This window comes from Coturnix japonica, chromosome 37 (assembly GCF_054131305.1).
Source record: "Coturnix japonica strain WE chromosome 37, WE-NBRP24, whole genome shotgun sequence".
NCBI lineage: Eukaryota > Metazoa > Chordata > Aves > Galliformes > Phasianidae > Coturnix > Coturnix japonica.
Window position 1 is genome coordinate 5,583,631 of NC_140699.1, and position 22,894 is coordinate 5,606,524.

A 22,894-nucleotide genomic window follows, 5' to 3' on the forward strand; every position below is an offset into this window, starting at 1 on the left:
AATTGAGATGGGGAGGTTTAGGTTGGATCTTAGGAAGATGTTTTTCATCCAGAGGGTGGTGATGCACTGGAACAGGTTGCCCAAGGAGGCTGTGGATACCCCATCCCTGCAGGCATTCAAGGCCAGGCTGGATGTGGCTCTGGGCAGCCTGGTCTGGTGGTTGGCGACCCTGCACATAGCAGGGGGTTGGAACTGGATGATCTTTGAGATCCTTTTCAACCCAGACCATTCTATGACTGTACAGTTCCATACTGGAACAAATATAAAATGCTAACTATGTAAAACATGGAGTCAAACCTGTGTGATTTGTCCACACCAGGAGGTGATTAGAAAACACTTTGTAAGCTACAAAGCTGCTTGCATGAAAGGAAAAGAAAATAAAACTATAAGAAAAAGGGAAAACATTTCTTCCTGAAAATAGGAAGAATAATGGACCTGACATGAAATTTGGGTGAAGCTGCCTGATTTTATGAAGCTATTCCCATTAATTTCTTGGTGCTGTGTTTCCCAAATGAGTGGTTTCTGGCTGTGCTGCAGCAGTCTGCATGTGAACATCAACTCTATTCACCATCTGGGAAGATTAGGACTTCCCTTCTCCCACCAGCACCACTGAATTACAGTTACTCAGTGGTTAAACAAAGGAATCCTTAAAGAAGGGTTTACAGCTGTCGTGTTATCTGAAGCGCTTGGGGCATTCTGATGCTATTAAGCTCTATGTATTAACAAGTTCAAAAAGAAAAGGTAGGCATCTGATTGTTGTGCCAGTTTCTAAGTTATTTGGAAAGCTGTACCACCCAACCACTCCTTCTATTTGATGGAGGTGACAAAGCTCAGTTTAATTTCTGACTGCTGTTTAAATTCTGAAGCTGGAGCTGGTTCCTGGAGCAGAAAAAGCTCGGAAGCTGTCCCTCCTACAAGCAGGCACCTCTGAGCAAAATATGACATCTCGATTTCTGATGGTAAGGTCAGGAGATCTGATTCCAGCGTCTAGCTTTCGGCTTCATGCTATGTTAGTGGGACCTTTGGCATCTAGCACTGACCAACAGCAAATGAGAGGTGGAGGGATCTGGGCTTGTTTAGCCTGGAGAAGAGAAGGCTGCGGGGAGACCTCATTGTGGCCTTTCAGTACTTGAAGGGAGTGTATAAACAGGAGGGGGAATGGCTGTTTATGAGGGTGGATAATGATAGGACAAGGGGGAATCGTTTAAAACTGAGACTGGGGAGGTATAGGTTGAATCTTAGGTAGATGTTTTTCGCTCAGAGGGTGGTGACACACTGGAACAGGTTGCCCAAGGAGGTTGTGGATGCCCCATTCAAGGCCTGCAGGCATTCAAGGCCAGGCTGGATGGGCTCTGTCCATGAGCATTGACTGCAGACACTTGGAACTGATCATCACCCTCTGCAGGCAGATTTACAGCCCCTGCACAGCTCTATATAACAGTCTTATAGAACTACCTCTAGTAGAAGCAATCTCCACACAGAGATCCTTTCCCAGCGCCCCTTTGTGACATCATAACACCCCTTTGTGACATCATAATGTGCCTTTCTGATGTCATAATGCCCCATTCTGATGTCATAATGCCCCTTTGTGACGTCATAATGCCATTTGAGACGTCATAAGGCTCCTTTGTGATGTCATAATGCCCCTTTGTGACGTGATAATGCCTCTTTGTGACATCATAATGCCCCTTTGTGATGTCTTAATGCTCTTTTGTGATGTCACAATGCCCCCTTTGTGACGTCATAATGCCCCTTTGTGAATCACAGAATCACAGAATCACAGAATGACCCAGGTTGGAAGGGACCTCAAGGATCATGTAGTTCCAACCCCCCTGCCTAGCAGGGCCACCAAACATACACATTTACTAGATCTGGTTTCCCAGGGCCCTGTCCAACCTGGTCTTGAACACCTCCAAGGACGGGGTTTTTTTTGTTTTTGTTTTTGTTTTTTTTTATTTTAAAAATTGAAATAAGAACAAAATTCACTGACGTTCCTCATGTTCCTTTCCACCTCCTCTGAGGATGCCAAGAAATCCTTCACTTCCTCCACCGTGATGTCCCCAGTGGTGTCCAGCGGGTTCTCCATGCTGCTGCTGGGAGAGTCGATGGAGCCGGGCGAGAAGGTGGCCTGGTGCTCCTCGGGGGACCGGTCACTGTCAGCAGGGGAATGGTTGGCCTCGGGGTTGTGAGGAACATGTGTGCCATTGGCTTGCTGCACCTTCGGCGTTGCTGTTGAGTTGCTGAGACATGAGGTGTCCTGCAACCGGGACACCTCCAGGCAGCACAGTGGCTCCGTCACATTCCTGGCGCTCAAGGAGAAGCGCTCAAATTCGGATGGCGAAATCAAGTAGAAACCCTGCCCGTGCTTGGTGAAGACGCAGGAGGCGATGCCGCTGATGTCCTCTTTGCGGATGCAGCTGTAGTGCACCTGCGGCTGCAGGGCAGGCACAGTGAAGATGTGGATGTCGCCCAGGTTGGTGAGGCAGGCCAGGCAGTTCTCCACGCGCTCCTCGGTGCCAGCACTGGCCAGGCTGACCAAGGCCACCTTCCGCACCCGGCAGCCCTCATGTGCAGTCAGCTTGAACTTGGTCTTGGCGCTGACTTTGGGCAGCGTGAAGACCTTGAACTGCTCCTCCGAGGAGATGAGCATGGAGTGGCTGCCCTGCATGTCGGGAGCCTTGGCCAGGTCCCGTGACACCTCGTAGGGCTCTGGCAGTGGGTTCCCCCTCCCGTCCAGCACTGCGATGGCCACCACGGGCGCACGGTGCATCAGCTGGATCTCCTTCCCCAGCACCGCCTCCACCACCCGCTCTGAGAACTTCTCCTGTGACGGCACCTCCAGGGCGTAGGCGAACACCGAGCCCGAGTTGGTCCCTGCCCACATTGTGGGGCCGTGGTGAGCTGCATCTCGGAGGAAGGTGTCGGCAAAGTAAAGGCAGCGCACCACCCCGGAGAGCAAATCATCAGCCGAGCGGGGCTCAATGCGCCGCTGCACCGGTGTCATCTCCACCTCAGGGGGACCCGCCTGCTCAGCCAGCTGCGCGTTGGCCTCCTGCACCTTGCTGGAGGGGCTGCCGGCATTCAGCCTCTTCTTACCCGACACCCTGCTCTTGCGGATGCGGCAGAAGGATTGCCGCAGGGACTTCTTGAGGGACTTGACACGGGACAGGGGCCCCTCCATGGCCAGCGAGTCATTGGGGTGCAGCGTACACCTGGCCAACACTGGGTTGCGCCGGTGATAATCAAAGAGCCCGAAGCCGTGGCTGGTGCCAAAAGCCACCAGGTTCCACTTGGAGTGCAGGGTGACGGCGGTGACAGCAGCGGGGGGCACACACTGCACCAGGACGCTGGGCTGGAAGCCGGGGGTGAAAGCGATGGGGCCGTTCCGGGGTGCCAGGCGGTTGTGGCCCTTCCAGGTGAAGCCCTCGTGGTCCTGCAGCAGATCCACCGTGGCCACGCTGACAGCATGCTCAGATTTGTCATCACTCAGCTCCATCACCAGCACCTGCCCAGCTGTGCCAGCCACCACCATCTTGGCTGTGTATTTGCACAGAGCGATCTTCTGGATGCCCAGACGTGGATCATCGCTGTAGGGATCAAAGCAGCCCACCTTGCGGAACGGCGGCCACTCCTCCTCGCCTGCCTGGTTGAGGCTATCGTTGTGCTCACAGTCGGTCTGGAAGATGTTGGCGGTGCCCAGCTTGTACAGCGGCTTCAGGGACACCCCTGAGGCATCCCAGAACCGCACCGTGCCGTCCTCGTGCCCAGTGAGAAGCAGACCTCTCTGCGTGGGCTCCTGGGCCAGGTTCTTCCCTCCATTGATGGGCCAGGCTGCAGAGGAGAGGCGTGGGCTCTGCTGCTCCCCAGCACTGACAATCCTCTCCCAGAGCTTGAGGGGCACATTGGAGATGTGATAGGAGCAGGTGATGGCGGAAGAGTGGAGCGGGGCCAGGTATGGGGCGGGGATGGTGGGCCAGCCCGGTGTCTGCAGGTCGATCACCACCAGCTCCTCCTCCACCAGCACCACCAGGGCACGGGGGATCTCAAAGCCTCCCTCTGGCACCTCGGGGTCCTGCACTGTGAAGAAGTCAATGACGCGGGAGGTGAAATCCAGTGTGGCCAGGCTCTGGCCCTGCAGCACACTGACGCAGTGCCGGTCACCATAACTGGCCCGCGGCATGCCACCACTGAAGATGATGAAGGGGTTGCCTGACTCACATGACCGCCACAGGATTTTGCTGATGGCTTTGCATGGGAATGGACCGTAGGGGATGGTGGCCATGACAGGCTGCTGGGTGCGCTGCCCGCTGCCGCCCACTGCCCACACCATGTAGCCGCCGTCACTGTGTGAGCTGACAATGTTCTTCCCACTGTGCTCCCAGGCCAGGCTCTCCAGCTGCTGGTTCCCAAGGAAGAGATGCTGCACAGTGCGTGTGCTCTGGTCCCACAGGGCCACCAGCCCCCGGCTGTACCCGATCAGAAGCCTCCCAGCATCCTGGGGGTGCTCCTGGATGGACTCCACTGGCCCCAATGCCTTCCCACAGCGGTAATCATTGGGCACGCTTTGTAGGATCTCATTCTGGAAGAGGGTTTTGTCCTCCAGCAGCACAAGGGCAGGTAGTGCAAGGAAATACACTGCTCCACCCTCAGTGCCCAGGCAGGCCACGGCACCCAGGGATGTGGGAAGGATCACTGTCACCCGTGTGATGCTGGGGGAGCAGCCAGGGCGTGCAGGCAGCCCGAAGCTGCGTGTCTCCTCCAGGTGGGAGCAGCCCTCCTTCTGGTAGATCTCCCAGAGGTGCAGCGAGTTGTCATCCAGCAGGGACAGCAGCCAGCCCTGCCCGGCCAAGAAGTGCAGCTGGGTGACAGTGGCCGTCTCCTTGTGCAAACCCGTCAGCTCCACACCAGGCGCGCCGTACAGCTTAACAGCTCCTGCCTTGGTGCCGATGGCCATCACACACAGCCAGGGGTCGTAGGCCAGGGCGCTGGGCTGGCTGGGGAAGCCGTGCTCCACTGTCTTGCTGAAGGCGAACAGGTCGTGGCTGATCCGCTCTCGGTTCGGCTCTGCGCCCTGCCGCCGGAACCGAAACTTCATCATGGTGGGGCCGGCGGGGCTCGGCTCGGTACCAGGAGGCGGTGGGCGGGGTGGGTTGTCCCGGGGCAGACGCTCCCGCTGCCGGTGGTGCCGCTCCCGGTGCTGGTTCCGTTCCGCTGCCGGTCCCGGTGCTGCCGCCCCCCCCCGCTCCGAGCGCCGCGCGCCGAGCCCCGGGCTGCAGTGAAGTCACAATGCCCCTTTGTGACGCCATAACACCCCTTTGTGACGTCATAATGCCCCTTTTTGACGTCATAATGACCTTTTTTGACGTCATAATTCCCCTTTGTGATGTCATAATGCTACTTTGTGACGTCATAATGCTACTTTGTGATGTCATAACGCCCTTTGTGACGCCATGATGCCCTTTGAGACGTCATAATGCTCATTTGTGATGTCATAATGCTCCTTTGTGATGTCATAATGCCCTTTCTGATGTCATAATGCCCCTTTGTGATGTCATAATGCTTCTTTGTGAAGTATCTGTGGTGCCATTCATAATGAAGTGTGATGAACTGGAAGGCTTTCAGTAGAATTGCAGCCCTAACATAAACAATGACTTGAACTCTGGAATTCTGAGTGAAATCATTAGCTAGCTTGTGGTCCGGGTCTTCAAACCAAAGGCTATGATGTGCTGCTCTTGTTGACACAGGCTGTGAAAGATGACTTGAGCTCTAAGAGTAATTTCCCTTCTGCTCTTGATATGAACGTCAAATCCACAATTAGAATATTAAGAAGATAATATAAAAGTTTGTACTGCTGGACTGAGGACTTCCATTAGCTGTTAGCCATAGTTTGGAACTTGCAAAGCAATCATATTGGAGCCTTGCTGGGCAACCTGCTCCAGTGTCTCACCACACCCACAGTAAAGCATTTCTTCCTAATATCCAATCATAATGTATCTTCTTCCCATGTAAAGCCATTTCCCCTCATTCTGTTGCTACCTGCCCTTATGAAAAGTCCCTCCCCAGCCTTCCCTGTAGGCCCTCTTCAGATACTGGAAGGCCACTCTAAGGTCTCCTTGGAGTCTTCTCCAGGCTGCAGAGCCCCATCTCTCTCAGCCTGTGCACATAGCAGAGGTGATTTCAGCCCTCTCTGATCACCTTCATGGCCCTCCTCTGGACTTGCCTGAACAACTCCAAGTCCTTCTTGTGTTGAGGGCTCCAGAACTGCGTGCAGTGCTCCAGACGGGGTTTCAATGAGAGGAGTGTGGAGGGGCAGCACCACCTCCCTCCACCTGCTGGTCATGCTTCTATGCTTTAAGCTTATGCTTTAAGGTCCTATATGCTTTAAGGTTTAGATAGTGCAGTCGCCTCACCTCTTCAGGTTTATCTGTGAAGGTCCCTTCCAAGTGAACCGTGCTGATCCAGACAGTTCGGACTGCTCATTAAAATGTTTTAGTAAGTTGGGCTGGTCCTACGAAGCAGTATGACTGCAGTAAGCAGTGTACATGGTGCGCTGTGAGTACTGCACACATTCCTCTTGGCAGCTTGTGGAACAGAAACTGTGCATTGTTTGGATTGTGTAAGTATTCCTGTTGGTCTCTTGTGATGCTTACCTTCTTAGAGCACCTTTCCTCGTTTGGCTCTACATATTTTGGTACCTTACTTGTTCTGTTTGGCTTAGCAGGGAAGGTCTTCTTCTGAAGCATCCTCAGTCTTGGTCTGGGCAGCATACTTAGAAATGACATGGACGTTACATGAGTGGGTGGTCAAAGGGGGGAAGAACTCACCTTTCTGATCTGTTTCCTTTTAGAACACAGTCCTGGAGAGGATTTGCTTTCCTTGTTTCCTGGAGACTTGGATTCTTAGATGGTTTTGACTGCAGCTATTTCTGATGTTAATTCCTTTTTCTGTACTTTAGTAGCCAAGTGCAAGTGGAGTGCTTTGGGAATTGTCTGAAGTTGCCAGGTTGCGTGTGATCACATATGTAACGTGGAGTTATGTGTGGTGCCAGTGATAATTAAGTGTGATGGAGGGAGATTTAAACGGGCACATTGCTCGGCAGAATCCTTTCTGATCGCCGAAGTCGCCTGACTCGGAGCCGTCCCGGACCGATCAGCAGCGGCTGACCGCGTGGTCAAGGGGGATCTCGGGCGGTTCCTTCAAGCAGGGAACCCCCGGGTAGAGGAGAAGCCCGGCAGCTCTCAGGGAGCAGCTGACGCAGCCGCTGACGCAGCGTGTGGGTGTTCCCTGCCTACGGAGGGAGATTTAAACGGGCACAAGGAGGGCAGCGACTAGTCGCTGCCCACCAGAAACGGCCAGGAAGAGGCGGGGCTCGTGCACCTCTTGACTTCCTGTTTCAGCTCTGGTAAGTATTCTGCTCCAACATGGGTGCTCCCCGGCGAAAGGCTGCTGCCAGAAACACTGAGGAGGCCAAGACAAGGGTCCCGATCTCACAGAAACGGGAGGCAGCAACCAAGAAGACTGCAGAGACCCAGACTGACATCCTGCACATGCCTTATAGGAAGGCTGCTGCCAAAATGTCTGAGGAAACTCAGACTGAGCCCCCAACCCAAGATGCTGGTGTGCAGGTCTCTGGCTGTACTGAGTGCCAGAGCCTGGCCCTTGCAGGGCTGGGTGAGGGAGGCAGTGATTGTGTTCACTGCGACCAGGTGAACTACTTGCTCAGCCTCGTAGTTGACCTGAAGGAGGAAGTGGAGAGGCTGAGGACTATAAAAGAGTGTGAGAGGGAGATTGACTGGTGGTGTCAGTCCCTCTCAGCCTCAAGTTCTCAGCACACAGTCGAGGCTCCTAATGGAGCATGTCAGCCCCTGCCACCTCACAAACAGGTGGTAAAGGGTAACCAGCCAGCTGGCAACACTGCAGCCGGTCCCCTGTCCTCTCTTCCCCCCAGCAGTAACTTGAGAAGGGAGGAGGAGTGGAAGCGGGTACCTGCTCGACGGAAGGGGCATCCTCCATCACGACCATCCCCGGCTCCCCAGGTGCCTCTGCGAAACCGGTTTGAGGCCCTGGAACTTGAGGGGGGGACTAGTGAGAGTATGGAAACAGGTGCACCCATGAGGTTGCCACAGGTGAAGCGGTCACCCCGAAGCCTCAAGACTGCTTCTACACGTAAGGACAGAAGGGTGATTGTTTTAGGTGACTCCCTTCTGCAAGGAACAGAAGGCCCTATATGCCGGCCTGACCCTACCCGCAGAGAAGTGTGCTGCCTTCCTGGGGCACGGGTCAGGGACATTTCAAAGAAAATTTCTAGATTGATTCATCCTTCAGACTACTACCCACTTTTAATAATTCAGGCTGGCAGTGAGGAAGTTGGCAAGCAAAGCCTGAGGTCCATCAAGAAAGACTTCAGAGGAATGGGGCGAATACTTGAAGGAGCTGGGGTGCAGGTGATCTTTTCTTCTATGCCCGTGGTGTCAGGAAAAGATACAGGGAGGATCCAAAAAACCCATCTCTTAAACAGATGGCTTAAGAGCTGGTGCAAACACAAGAATTTCGGCTATTTTGACCATGGGGCAATCTACACTGCACCTGGAATGATGGCTGCTGATGCAAGCAGCCTGTCCCTGAGGGGTAAGAGGGTATTAGCTGAAGAATTAGCGGGACTCATTGATAGGTCTTTAAACTAGGAACGAAGGGGGAAGGGGGCAAAATAAGGGCTACTGGGGTTGAACGGTACATTCGAGGGATTGTACCAAACTCTGTGGGCAAAGATTGCAGAGTGCAAAAGGAGGGAGTAGGGCAGGGGGATGCTGGGGATGCCGCTGTTCTAGTGGATCCTGGTTCGCTTATGAAGGTGGTGAGACGGACAGCCCGGCTGAAGTGCCTTTATACTAATGCACGGAGCCTGAGTAACAAGCAGGAGGAACTGGAAACTGTGATGCACTCTGAAAATTATGACATTGTTGCTATCACAGAAACATGGTGGGATGACTCCCACAATTGGGATACTACCATCGATGGCTATAGGCTCTTTAGGAGAGATAGGCGAGGTAGGAAGGGTGGGGGAGTCGCCCTTTATGTCAGAGATTGGATAAACTGTGAGGAGCTCCCCATGAGAAACAGTCAAGAACAGGTTGAGAGCCTGTGGGTTAGGATTAGAGATGGGACTAATAAAGGTCAGCTGGTATTAGGGGTATACTACAGGCCACCTGATCAAGGGGAGGCTGCTGATGAGGCTTTCTTGCTCCAGATGCGTCTGGCTCACGGCTCTTGTCCTGGTGGGGGACTTCAACCATCCTGACATCTGTTGGGAAAACCACACGGCGAGCTGCAAGAGCTCCAGAAGGCTCTTGGAATCCATTGATGATAGCTTTCTGGTTCAGGTATTGGACAGACCGACCAGAGGTCAAGCGTTGCTGGACCTGCTGCTCACCAACGCTGAGGAGATCATCAAAGGCGTCAAGGTTGGAGGCTGCCTGGGCTCCAGCGATCATGCCCTGGTTGAGTTTGTGATCTCAAGCGATGTGGGCCTGGCAAAGAGCAGGACCAGGATGCTCAACTTTAGAAGAGCAGACTTCAAGCTACTCAATGGAATGCTGGCCAAGATCCCCTGGCGCGCTGCCCTCAAAGATAAGGACGTTGAGGAGAGCTGGCTACTGTTCAAGGATGCCCTCCTGGCAGCACAAGAGGTCTCCATTCCCCTGATTAAGAAAGTGGGCAGGAGAGGTAGAAAACCGGCATGGCTCAGCAAGGACCTGCTAAGAGAACTGAGGGTGAAGAAAGGGGTGTACAAGCTCTGGAAACAAGGCTGTGTCACCCGGGAAGAATACAGGGATGCCGTCCGAACTTGCAGATGTGGGACCAGGAAAGCCAAGGCGCAGGCAGAACTGAACTTGGCGAGGGATGTGAAAAACAACAAGAAAACCTTCTACAGGTACATTGGCCAGAAGAGACAGGCCAAAATGGACGTGCCTACTCTGGTAAATTTAAAAGGAGAAATGGCTTCAACAGATGAAGAGAAAGCTGAGGTGCTGAATGAGTTCTTCACCTCGGTCTTCACTGGTGGCCAGGATTCTAGTCTTTTTCACGTCCCTAAGTCTTGCACCCCCATACCTCCATGTGGGGACCAAGGAGGTAAATCCCTCCCCACTGTAAGGGTAGAGCAAGTCCGAGAGTGCCTCCTTAGACTGAATGAGTATAAGTCTATGGGGCCAGATGGCGTGCATCCCAGGGTCCTGAAGGAGCTGGCTGAGGTGGTTGCTGAGCCGCTCTCCATCATATTTGAGAAGTCGTGGCTGTCAGGTGAGGTCCCGGATGATTGGAGGAAGGGTCACGTCACTCCCATTTACAAGAAGGGGAGCAGGGACGACCCGGGTAACTACAGGCCGGTGAGTCTCACCTCTGTGCCTGGGAAGATTATGGAACAGATCCTCCTGGACAACATGCTTGATCACATAAAGAACGAGCATGTGATCCGAGACAGCCAGCATGGCTTCACCAGGGGAAGGTCATGCTTAACTAATCTTGTGGCCTTCTATGATGGAGTGACGGCGTTGGTGGATGAAGGGAAGGCGACCGATGTCATTTACCTGGACCTGAGCAAGGCCTTTGACATGGTCCCCCATCACATCCTCATCTCCAAATTGGAGGGAGGTGGATTTGATGGGTGGACAACTAGATGGATAAGCAATTGGTTGAAAGGCCGCAGACAGAGGGTGGTGGTCAATGGCTCTATGTCCAGGTGGAGGCCGGTAACGAGCGGCGTCCCTCAAGGGTCTGTCTTGGGACCGGTGCTCTTTAACATCTTTATTAATGACATCGATGAGGGAATGGAGTGCACCCTCAGCAAGTTTGCTGATGACACCAAGCTGAGTGGTGCAGTCGATACGGTGGAGGGAACAGATGCCATTCAGAGGGACCTTGACAGGCTGGAAAGCTGGGCTCGGGTGAACCTAATGAGGTTCAACACGGCAAAGTGCAAGGTTTTGCACTTGGGCCGGAAGAACCCCAGGCACCTGTACAGGCTGGGAGGAGTTGTCCTTGAGAGCAGCTCGGCTGAAAAAGACCTAGGGGTCCTGATAGATGAGAAACTTAACATGAGCCAGCAGTGCGCTCTGGCAGCCCGGAAAGCAAACGGGATCCTGGGCTCCATCAGGAGAGGGGTGGTCAGCAGGGATAGGGAGGTGATTGTCCCTCTCTACTCTGCTCTTGTGAGGCCCCATCTGGAGTACTGTGTCCAGGTGTGGAGCCCTCAGTACAAAAAAGATATGGAGATTTTGGAAAGGGTCCAGAGGAGGGCCACAAAGATGATCAGGGGGCTGGAGCACCTCCCCTATGAGGACAGGCTGAGGGAGTTGGGTTTGTTCAGCCTGGAGAAGAGAAGGTTGCGAGGTGACCTCATTGCAGCCTTTCAATACCTGAAGGGAACTTACTCCCAGGAGGGGAGTATACTCTTCGAAAGGGCTGATAATAGCAGGACTAGGGGAAATGGTTTTAAGTTGAAGGAGGGAAGATTTAGGTTGGATGTTAGGGGAAAGTTCTTTACTAGAAGGGTGGTTAGGTCCTGGAACAGGCTGCCCAGTGAGGTTGTGGATGCCCCATCCTTGGAGGTGTCCAAGACCAGGTTGGACAGGGCCCTGGGCAACCTGATCTAGTAAATGTGTATGTTTGGTGGCCCTGCTAGGCAGGGGGGTTGGAACTACATGATCCTTGAGGTCCCTTCCAACCCGGGTAATTCTCTGATTCTGTGATTCTGTGATGAACTGGAAGGCTTTCAGTACAATTTCAGCCCAAATGTAAACAGTGACTTGAACTCTGGAATTCTGTGTAAAATCATTAGCTAGCTTGTGGTCCAGGTCTTGAAACCAAAGGCTATGAGGTGCTGCTCTTGTTGACACAGGCTGTGAAAGATGACTTGAGCTCTAAGAGTAATTTCCCTTCTGCTCTTGATAGGAACGTCATATCAACAATTAGAATATTAAGAACATAATATAAAAGTTGTTGCTGCTGGCCTGTGGACTTCCATTAGCTGTTAGCCATAGTTTGGAACTTGCAAACCAATCTTATTTAGACTTTAGTGATGAAATCTTCTGATGAAATCCTCCTTCTAATTCTGCAAAAGAATCTCAATGGAACATTTCTGTCTGAAAAGGCTCTGGCATATGTGCCAGACTGCAGCCATGTGCCAGATGCGTTTGGATCCATGGAATTTTCTGATGTAGCTTCAGTGTTTGAAGAATCTCCACTCGATCTAAATACTCAGAAAACAAAGCAGGTGTGTGAAGATGTACAGCTAGTTTCTTACAGAAAAAATACAGCTCTTAATCTAGAAATCTGCTTCTCATTGTATCTAGTGCTTACTCCATATTTAAGTATCTAGTGGACCTTGACCAAAGGAAGATAAAGATAGAGCAAAGAAGTATGTTAAGCATAAATTTTGTTGCCTTCTACCTGTAGGCCATGGTTGGTTTGACGTGATCCCTAACTCCAGTGTTTGGTTTGCACAGAAACAGCAAGCAAGGGAACAAGTAAAGGAGTCAGTGAGGATTTTAAAACACAATGGGAAGAGATAAGGCACAGTTAATAAGATTCTGGAGTTAGGCTGGAGGTAGGCAGAGGTTGAAAGGTATCGAAAGAAATTCAATCTTACTGTGTTGGACAAAAAAATCCACTGTGATATTATTCAAATTTTTAACTAAACCAAGTGATAATTCATATTTATGTTTAGATAAGCTGGTGAGGGTTAATCCTCAATGGAGAATTGAGATGAACAAATCAAAAAATGGCGTTTGACAGTCTATAAGAAACGAACTTATTCTAGGAGAGAATCAGAGTTTTCAACTGTTTTGTTCAATAGCCAAATAATGTATGATATTTTTATAAGCATTGTGTCTGACCTTCTCAGCTGTTAGAATTTCTTTGACAGTAACTTCTCCGGCTGTGATCAGAAAACCTTTTGTTCCATCTCTGGCACCATTCGAGGCATGATACTCAACTGGGTGATATGGAATTCACACTGTCAACTCCAGTGACAAGAAAAGTGGCATCTAAGAAGCGTGCAAACACAGAGAATGTTGATGCAGAGTCAGCGTTAAGAAATGAGCTGCCCTTTGCATTTCCAGCTCCAAAGGCCTTCTTTTCGAAGAGCCAGACAGAGAAGCAAGTAGAAGGCATATCCTTTCAGGCGCCTACTTCCAAAGGTATGTTGTATCTAACAAATGGAAACCTAGAACATGTGTAGCTTTGGAATTTTTTACTTTTAATATGAATGGAATACTTGTAGGTCCTAAAATTCTGAAAGGTTTCAGTGTGGGGTTTATTTGGTCACAGCACATACAGCTGCCAGCCTGTACATCTGACAGTGTACTGCAAGCGGTTTAACCATATATCAGGGCACGGTACACGTCTGTTAATGATAGAAGTTCTCACAGTTTCACAAGGAGCATGCCTTGAGATGCATTCAGATAATGAGATAAGCGCTGTGTTCCTAAAACTAGCATGTGTCTCCACTCTCCATCAAGATCTAGTAGATAATTTCTTTAACAATTATGATGAGGGTTTTGTTTTGTTTTTATTTTTTTCTGGGCTATTATTTTGAGTGAAAGAAAAGGGTATGCTTTTATTTAAGCGAGCTTTTGATTGCATCATGCTTCTAAATTAAATGTAACCTACTGGATTCCTCATGATAGCATACGAGTACTTGCGTGTATCTGTTCTCCCTAATAGAGGGAGAAGAGACTCAGTGAACCTGGACAGTGTTACCCAGGGTTGTGAGAACAGCTGAATGATTGTTGAGAACTGGTCAACTCGTGAGCCTGAGACCTGGCATCCTCCATCCTAGGGTGGAACTTTACTGGAGCACGTGGGTGCCACAGCAACAAAAGGACTGTGTACAATAGACTGAGAGTTTGCTGAGTTTCTTGGTTGACAGAAAGCACAACTAACTCAGCAGCAAGTGACGTATTTGGGATAGGAGATGACAGCTGGACTTTGAACCTTAAGGACTGCCAAGAAAGAAGCCATCTGCTCAACCCCTGAGCTGCAAACTGCCAAGGAACTCCATACGTTGCCAGGGATGACAGGAGGGTGCCGACCATGGATACACAGCTACGGACTGATGGTAAACTTGAAACAGCTTGAAGTGAGTAAGGGATATCCAGGGTGCACTGGTGCTCAATATTCAAGAAGCCCATCAATCTACACTGGGCCAAAGGATACCAGTTTTAATATCTCATGCAGTGTTTACTGTATTGGAGGCAAAAGGGGGACATTGGCTTTCACCCCAAAGATTCCCGAAATACCAGGCCATCCTGGTAGAGCAGGGTGATATAGAAATAATTGTAACTACTATTGCCAACCCAGTATCTTTCCTTAGCGGAACTCCCCTGGTGGAGAACCAGGATGACATCACTGCTTTGAAACAACTGATGCTGCACATTACATCCAGTCGGTCGGAGCTGAAGGACGAACCCTTAGAAGATGCAGAAGACGCCTGGTTTACCAGCAGCTGCAGTTTTGTGAGACAAGGAGGCTTTAAGGCAGGACATGCAGTAACTGCTACTGAGCAGGGAATGGAAGCACAACCATCAGCCGTGGGGACTACCCCTCAGAAGGCTGAAATAACTGCCTTGACGAGAGCCTTAATGATATGGACAGATGCTAACTATGTGTTTGGGGTGTCACACGCTCATAGTACCATCTGAAAAGAGCAAGGATTGCTCACACACAAGGAAAAGAGCATGATGTAAATGTACCAAGGGCTATTCTATGCTGTAGGGCACAGTTCTCTATCCAGGCCCAAGTCTGTGTGGGTGTCTCCTCTATCCACAAAGTTGCTCACACTGCAGGAGGCACAGGCTGAGAGGAGAGGCCAGAGCAGCTCTCCCACTGTGACACGGAGCAGCAGGATACAAGTAAAGGAAGGCCCCGCAGCTGTACTGGGAAGATTCCACACAGTCATCAATTTTTCATCTGAAAGGTAAAGAGGAATTCCCTTTTCTGCCCCTATCATCATTGGTCGGGTGAGTAGCAATGATGCCCGGTGTGCTTCCATTAATGGAGCAGAATAGGCGGAAGGCTGGGGTGCAGGCTGACCTCTGCTGAGGTGAGTGGGGGCTCAGGGTGTTGCTCAGTGGTAGATTTGTTCACACTGAGCTCTAACAGGAAACTTGCTCAACATCGAAGGCCTTGCAAAAGTCTGGCTGAGTGATGTCAGTTGCTTTTCCTTTCCCTACTGATGCTGTCACTCCACTGTAGAAGGCCACCAAAGCGACCAGGCTGCATGTCTCCGTTTCTGCTGTTTCTCCATTTCCTTCTTGTTGCTCCCTGTAACCAGCAGGTTCAGCCATGCTGCTTTCCTGCCTCCTCTGCTGTGTTTCGTGTGGTCGGGATGGAGCTCAGAGCTCCAGCTCTGAGAAAGGTTTTCTGAGAAAGTTACCATCTCTTTTCCATTCCTTTACCCCTAAAAACAGTTTTCCAGTGTCTCTCATGCAAGAATTCTTTGAACAGCCTGCAGCTGACTCTCCTGAAGCTCAGGGTCCTGACTTTGCTTTTTGCCAGGCCCGCATTCCTTGAGATGAGGAACTCTAGGAGGGCATGGTCACTACAGCCCTGACCACCTCCAGTCTTAACCCCTGCTGTGCACCATGTCCAGTAATGCTTCCCTTCTGCTTGGTGTGCTTAATGCTTGGCCCACAAAGTTATTGTCAGTGCACTCCAGCAGGCTCTCAGACAGCTTGCAGCAACTGGGATTGGTGCTGGGTGGTTGCTGGGAGGTGTCTCAGCAGAAAAGCTGGGCTGGGGTGGGCGTGCTGTGTCAGTCCTCATCGCAGCTGGCAGAGAGAGTTAGAGGAGGGTGATGGGTGCTGCCTGCTCTCAGTGCTGCTGCACTGAATTTGGGGCACAGCAGCACACTGGTGAGTGAGCTGGGAGGGAGACGGACTGCTGCTGTGCATGGCTAGGCCAGAGCTGGAGGATTGTCAAACACTTGAGTCATGCTGGTGCAGCCATTGCAGCTGCAGCAGGAGTAGAAGACAAAGAGGTTTTGTAGAGGACAGAGGGTGGTGACTCATGGTTTGATGTCCAGGTGGAGGCCGATAACAAGTGCTGTCATCCAGGAGTCTGTCTTGGGACCAGTGCTTTTTTACATGGTTATCAGAGACACCAATGATGCAATGGAGTGCACCCTCTGCTGTTTGCTGAGTGGTGCGGCTGACGCAGTGGAAGGAAGGGATGCCATTCAGAGGGAGCTCAACCGAGAGGTTGGCCTAGGTGAATCTAATGAGGTTGAACATAGCAAAGTGCAAGGTTTTGCACTTGGGCTGGAGGAATCCCAGGCATTTCTACAGACTGGGAGGAGCAGTCCTTAAGAGAAGCCCTGCAGAGAAGAACCTGGGGGTCCTGGTGGATGAAAAACAGAACGTGAGCCATCAGCGTGCTCTTGCAGCTCAGAGAGCAAATGGTCCCCTGGGCTCCATCAGAAGAGGGGATGGCCAGCAGGGACAGGGAGGTGATTGATCTTCATGATCCTTGAGGTCCCTTCCAACCCAGGCCAATCTATGATTCTGTGATTACACTCGCTGTCAGAAATAACGGCAGCTGTACAGAAGCTGGATATATTTTGGGACAGTTCTTGTAACCAGCTGATTTTAAGACCTTGCCCGAATTGGGGGTCTAAATTGCATGTTAGGAGAAAGCTGGGAAAGTGGTTATTGGTCATTCTTTTTCATTTGCTGATTCTTTCATTCGGGTTCCTTTTCCAAAGGAGATTCTGGTGATGGAAGCAATTGAAGAAAGAACCAAAGCAGCTCTTGCCAAGAGTGCTTGAAGTCCCTGTGGAGAGAAGCAAAGAACTTGGGCTTCCTCTGGGATGCTCCCCACCATGTCTCAGGAAGGAGACAACTGCTGTTCCACTTTCTGCTCTTTGTGTGGAAAAGTACGTCTGGGTTTTCTTCTACCTGTTTTTCTTTTTCTGGCTTTGAAGGAGAAGGGGTGGAGCAACGGGAGACCCACTGGTCATTTGTTACCTCAAGAACAGGATGGATTCTGCATTCACTGTGAGAAACCTGGGCTAGTAGCATGGGCATGTTTCAGGCTGGACTCTACTTTTGCTACTTGGTTTCCTTTTGGCTACAGGGAGACAGCTGTCTAAAGGTGTGTTTGCAGACCCACTCTCCAAAACCATGTTTCATTGTTGCAGGTGGTTCAGTGTGCTCTTGCAGGGTAGATGCTGTAGTTTGCTGTAGAATCTAAATGGTTTCTGTTCCTAGGGGAGGACTGGGAGGAGGTAGTGAGAAGAGAATTCAATGCCTTAGGTGTATCTTAGTGAGAAATGTTGGCATGAGGTGCTGGAAGTCTTGAGTTGTCAAAGGCCAGTGAGGCTCAGACTCCTTAACCTGCTGGAGCAGGGTGGAAGCAAGGAGTGGGCACTGCCGTCGCACAAGCTGCACTTGGTTCTGGTCTGCCAGGTCTGTGCTGGCCTGGATTTCTTCTGAGAAGTTTGTTGGAGCTGCTTGGAGTAGTGAAGGGTGGGGAAGAAGTGCTGCTCCAGAGCTATGAGACGTGCAGCTCCTTCTGAAGTGCTCCTGATAAGGACGGAGCGCATTTGCTGCAGCTTTCTCTGCAGATGTGCTCCTCACCTTGAAATCCTCCTGGTTTGTCCTCAGCTCCTGACCACGGCCTGTGCTCTGTTTTGCAGGCTGATAACATGCAGAAGCCACAGCTGGTGCGTGCTGTGTCATCTTTAAACGTACCAGCGTTTGCGGCAGCCCATGTTATTAAGAGCCACGTCGCCCAGGGGCCAGATGACCTCTCTGGAGGTAAGCAGTTCCAGGCGTTCCGTGTTGTGGTGCATAGAAGAGGGCAGTCCTTTCTGCTTTGTTTTCCTACCAGATTTGCTGAATCTGGGATTGATGTTTCAATCTCTTTCAGGTCGGAGATCTGGTGAGCATTGTTGATATGAGGACATATCAACAGGCTGAGCCCCTGGTGGAGAGGCAAGCGTGGCTTTGAGGTAGGCACACGTTTTTGACTAGAGAGCACAACTTCAGTAGAGTTGGGAATCTCAGCTTGGAGCTGCTCTGCCTGCACAGGATGGCTTCTGGATGCAAACAGTTGCCCTGTGTCGGTGTCAGAGGACCTTCCCTTTGGCTCTGGGCTCGGGCTAATGCTCACCTGTCTTTTTGTTCTAATTACAGGTTGGGCTTTTCCCTGGTGAGTGCATGGAACTCATCAGCGGAAAAGTTCCCGATTCCCTCCTCAATTCATTGCCAAAGCCAGGTGCGTAATTTACATTTGACAACGCGAGTTAGTCAAATAGGGTCAGAACGTTACTTTCAGGGGGTTTGTTTATGCCCAAGTTCAGCAAGCTTAGAAAGAGAACTACATTAATCTCCTTGGGCACCTCCAGGGATGGGAAAAATCCATTCTTGCGTGTCCTTGTTGGGAATGTTCTTCCCGTTGTTACATGCTCTGTCGAATGCGTTGCGCTCAGCTTCGTCCAACCGAGCCAGGCCTGAAATGAACTGGTTTCTTTGTTTTGTTGCGCAGAGCCAAAGAAATGGAGCAAGCTCATCAACGGCCTTTGTTCCCTGGTGAAGGCCAGCCCCGGGAGAGCAAAGCAGCCTGAACCTCTGACATTCTCCGGATCCATGTCCTTGCTTGACATCGTTGAGAGGTATTTAGCCTTCAGGACTTGAGGGCTGAGCTGTAGGAATGGAAGCATCCTCTGCTGTTTGAAACAGAGGGCGTTTCTAAGCTGTGTTTCAGCAGAAAGCAGGCAGTGCCCAGAACAGGCTACTTTTGGCCAGGGCTCGGTGCAGCTCTTCCCTCACCCTGCACCACGTCTGACAGCATGCTCTGTTTTCTCTGCAGAATGAGTTCTCCCAGTAAGAGGGCAGAGTCAGCAGCTGGCAGTTGGTGTTCCTGCTTCTGCCTGGGCAAACCATCCCCTGTGGCCAAGCGCCAACTGCAGAGCAGTGCCAGGGAACCCTCTGAAGCAGAAGTCTTGGTCCTGGCAGGTAAGGGTGCAAATCCAGCTTACAAAACACTGCTTGTCAGCAACACAGGTAGAATTCATGCTTTCAGTGGGCTTGTACCTCCTTCTGGCGTTCAAGACCGTGCCTGACATCTTCAGTTGATCCCTGTCTTTCCCAAATGAGTCTCTTGTCAACACAAGAGCTGGACCTGCACGTGGATCACTTTCAAGACAGTGACACTGTTGCTAGAAGCCTATTTGCTTCTGCCCACCACCACTACATAGCCAAATGTCAAGAATCTCCATGGTTCATCTTGCGAACGTTCGACACTAACTGCTGTACATCTGCTCCTTCCTAGGTGACCCGAGCCCTTGTATATCCCCAAGACGCAGGGCATGTTACGATGACGCATCTTCCATCAATGAAGAGTTGTTACTAAGCACAGAATGCTGCAGTTCAGATGAAAGCCTTCCGTATAACATCAGCTATCAAGAGAAGAAGGTCATCATCGTTGAAGCCTTCATTCATCCCATCCCTACTGAAGCTGCTGACCTGAGCCCACCAGACACCTCAGGCACCAGCCTGGACTCAATGTCTCTGCAGTGCAGCCCAGCCCAAGCACAGCCCGAGTGCCCCGACAGCAGCACCACCATGCAGGCTCAGGTCAGCATCACCAAGGAGAAGCTGAGCATCTCGCAGGGGGGCACAGAATCAGGACACGAGTCCCAGGCTCCGGGCAACAGCACGGTCTCTGAGCAGCTCTCATGATTACAAGAGAGGATGAGTCCCATCTTTCCTCCAGACCTCACACCCCCTCCTTTCTCCTATTGAATAAAGGCACGCTCGTGCTCAATCAACGCCTTGACTGAATTCCGAGTTTTCATTCGCAGAGATTGGGATGAGTGCAGGAAACTGCAAGGCAGCTCAGCTTACAACACTCTGGCTGTGGGGTTTGTGCGGCCGAGCTCTGGGTGTGTTCCCATTTTGCCTGACTTTGGGATGCCTGCAGCGAGAGCTCTGCTGCCGTTGTGTATGGCAGCAAATAGTCTCTAGCATCCTGGATGCTGCTCATGAAAACCCCAAGCTTCCTGGTTGTGGCTGTGATGCTTTTCAGGGCCTTTTGATGCTCTTGGATGCCGTGGCTGCTCCCTAACACCTCTGTCCTCCCGCCGTGTCCATTCCTGGCTCTCACCTGTGAGCTGTCCCTGCAGATCATCTCTAGCCCTGCCATCATCGCGCTGCGGCAGGAGGAGCTCGCCCTGACCAACATCAGGCAGTGCTGCCTGCCTCTCTCACTCTCTAGACCAAGTGTAACTACGCTGTCATGGAGACAAATGCTTTCTGTCACATCCTCCATCCCTGCAGACATTTACCGGTAGGTGGCTCTTGCAGAAGAAGATTCAAGCAGCAGAACCTTTTGCTCAGCTACAGCACACAAATGCTACAAAAGCAGGAATAACCCGCAAGCTCTGGGTCTGTTTGTCTTGCACAGGCATGCACTAACTGCGTTTGATGGTACCCCCCATTCTTGATTTCCTTCCCTGCTTCTTGTCTGATGGCACTGCTGAGCCAGGAACAAGTTGCCCAGTGTGGCAGAGCATGGTGCAGGGCTGTGCTGGGACCTCCTCCCCTTCATCTGCTGCAGATCAGTGCCACACACGTGCCATCGAGATGCTCTGGCACGGGATGTGCCTCCAACCCAAAGCTCCTTCCCACCTCCCAGGGAAAAACAAAGCAACCCAAGCATCTCCAGCAAAGCTGCCCAGCAGACAGCAGGGAATGCAAACAGCTTCTGGCTGCTCCCCTGCACTCCTGTCCTAAGTAATAGACCCCATGAGGACTGGCTGGGAAATCAGTGCATGACACATGTGAGTGTGCACAGGATTGTGCAAAGCAGTGGGGTTCAATGAGTTTGTGTGTGTGTGTATCTCGGCTGTTATGAAAGCATGGGAAGACTGCCTTACTGAGTCCCAGATAATTACTTATCCTCAAATGATTTTTCCTGGCCAAATTTAAAGCCTCTCACAGGTAATCGAGACCAACAGGCTGTTGTTGCACAATCAACAGGCACAATCTAGATGAATAGCTGAGGAAAATAAAGCATCATGCCAAGGGTACTAGATAAGTGAGCAGCTTGAGATCTGCACATTTATGTGATACTCATGGTCTTAGACAATATTTGCTTAGTGAGGTCACATAGAATGAAAGTAAAATAGAAGAAGTGCAATTGGTCTCAGTTCACACAGCTGGCTGGTTTGTCTCAGGCTAATCCTGAACTGCCTCAAGCGACTGCTTTGGGTCTCTACAGAACAGCAACTTCAGAGATCTCTTTCTATTACTAAGTGTTTGAAAGAGCAATTTGCTCTGTTAATTACCCATCATTTCTGTGCAGTCTGTTTTGTCAGACTTGTCTTTAGCTTCCAAGTTGTATGTGAAGAATTGTTTCCGTTGTAATGCACAATGTACTAAAAATTGAGAGATGAAAATGTGAAGAGTTTTTCCAGCTTTGATTTCATGTCTGGAATTTTGGAACCCACTACTTGCAGTTGTTAATCTGTCCAAACTGGTCTGGTTTGCAATGCCCTCATCCTTCTTGAATCGCTCTGCTGTTAAAGGCGGAGCAATTCCTACAAGTGCCATGGCCCCACTGTTGTTCTAATTCTTGTTTCTTTGTTTTCCACACACTGCTTTTCAAGCCTCCGTTTTCTTTACAGTCAAAGTGAGAACTGCACTGTGAGGTGTCTGAACCTTGTTGTGCCTATACATAAATAGAACAGCAGCAAAGCCAGACAGGTGACTGTGCTGACAGCTCTCGTAGCCAGTAACACGTAACTGTGCTAAATCCCTTGTGACGGCTTTGATTTCATTTTTGCCAGTGAAATCCTTGTAAAAGGAACTGCAGCAGTGTGATGAGCTAAGGTGAAGATGCTGGTTTTAGTAGTGCTCTAAGCTGAGTGGAAGAACAATTGAATGAGGGTTATATGCTTTCTCTGGGACGATAAGGCTTTTTTTCCTGAGGGAAAGAGCCAGCTTTTCATGGGCTATATGTGGGCTTTGGCAAGGGCAGACAATCCAGTCTGTCAGGAAGCCATTTGAGGTGCTTCAGGTTTGTAAGCTTGTCTTTTTGTTTTTCAGGCGGATATTTGGAGCATGGGTGTAGTGCTGTATGCTCTGCTCTGTGGGTTTTTCCTTTGGATGATGATAATATGATGGCACACTACAGGAGGATACCAGTGGGTATCAGTGGTGCTAGAATACACTGAGAAGGGAAATAGCTGAGCTTTACAAGAGGCCTTGCTTTTCGGATGGCAGAACATGCTGAGCTGTGGGTAGAAAGGCCTGTCTGCTGAATATTGTCCCTGTTTTTGCTGCTTTGTCTACCAGTATTTTGTGGATTTGGTTCTACACTTGGTTGGCCTATGTGGCACTGTAGCCTAATTCTGTACCATGGTAGCATACAGAATTTAAGGAGAAGTATTTTCTTGCCAATTTGCTGGATTTTTTGTATCTGGTTCTTTAACTGGCTGCTCCCTATACTATCTGTAGTAAAAATACAGACACATCATTTGATTTCCCTGAAATGAATGTTCCTAAATGCCAGCTCTTCTCATGTCTACGAAGAGCAAAGTTCTGCATTTGCTATTAGAATTTCCTCTTCCAGAATCAGGAGGTAATGTAGGACCCCACAGATTGCCTTCAGAATCCAACAGTCAGTTCTGTTTCCTTTCGGAGTGCATAACAACCTGAGCACATGAATTGAATGACGTGGCTTTTTAGTCTGGTACAAACTCTGCTGTACACTGAAACTTGGTCCATTTGTAAGCAGGACTTTGTCCATCTCTGCAGGACAGCAGAAAACCCTTTGTGCTAATCATGATGCCAAGAAGCAGAATGCGGCAGATGATCCAACTGCTTCAGGTGTT

The 22,894-nt window shown here is 50.6% G+C and overlaps 1 pseudogene across 1 annotated transcript; it reads right to left on the reverse strand.

Moving 5' to 3' along the window:
* Positions 1–927: 927 nt before the first annotated feature.
* On the reverse strand, positions 928–5,147 carry LOC146755008 (lethal(2) giant larvae protein homolog 1 pseudogene; annotated as a pseudogene). Its single transcript, XR_014938477.1, has one exon. The product of XR_014938477.1 is annotated as a lethal(2) giant larvae protein homolog 1 pseudogene (transcript).
* Positions 5,148–22,894: the final 17,747 nt, after the last annotated feature.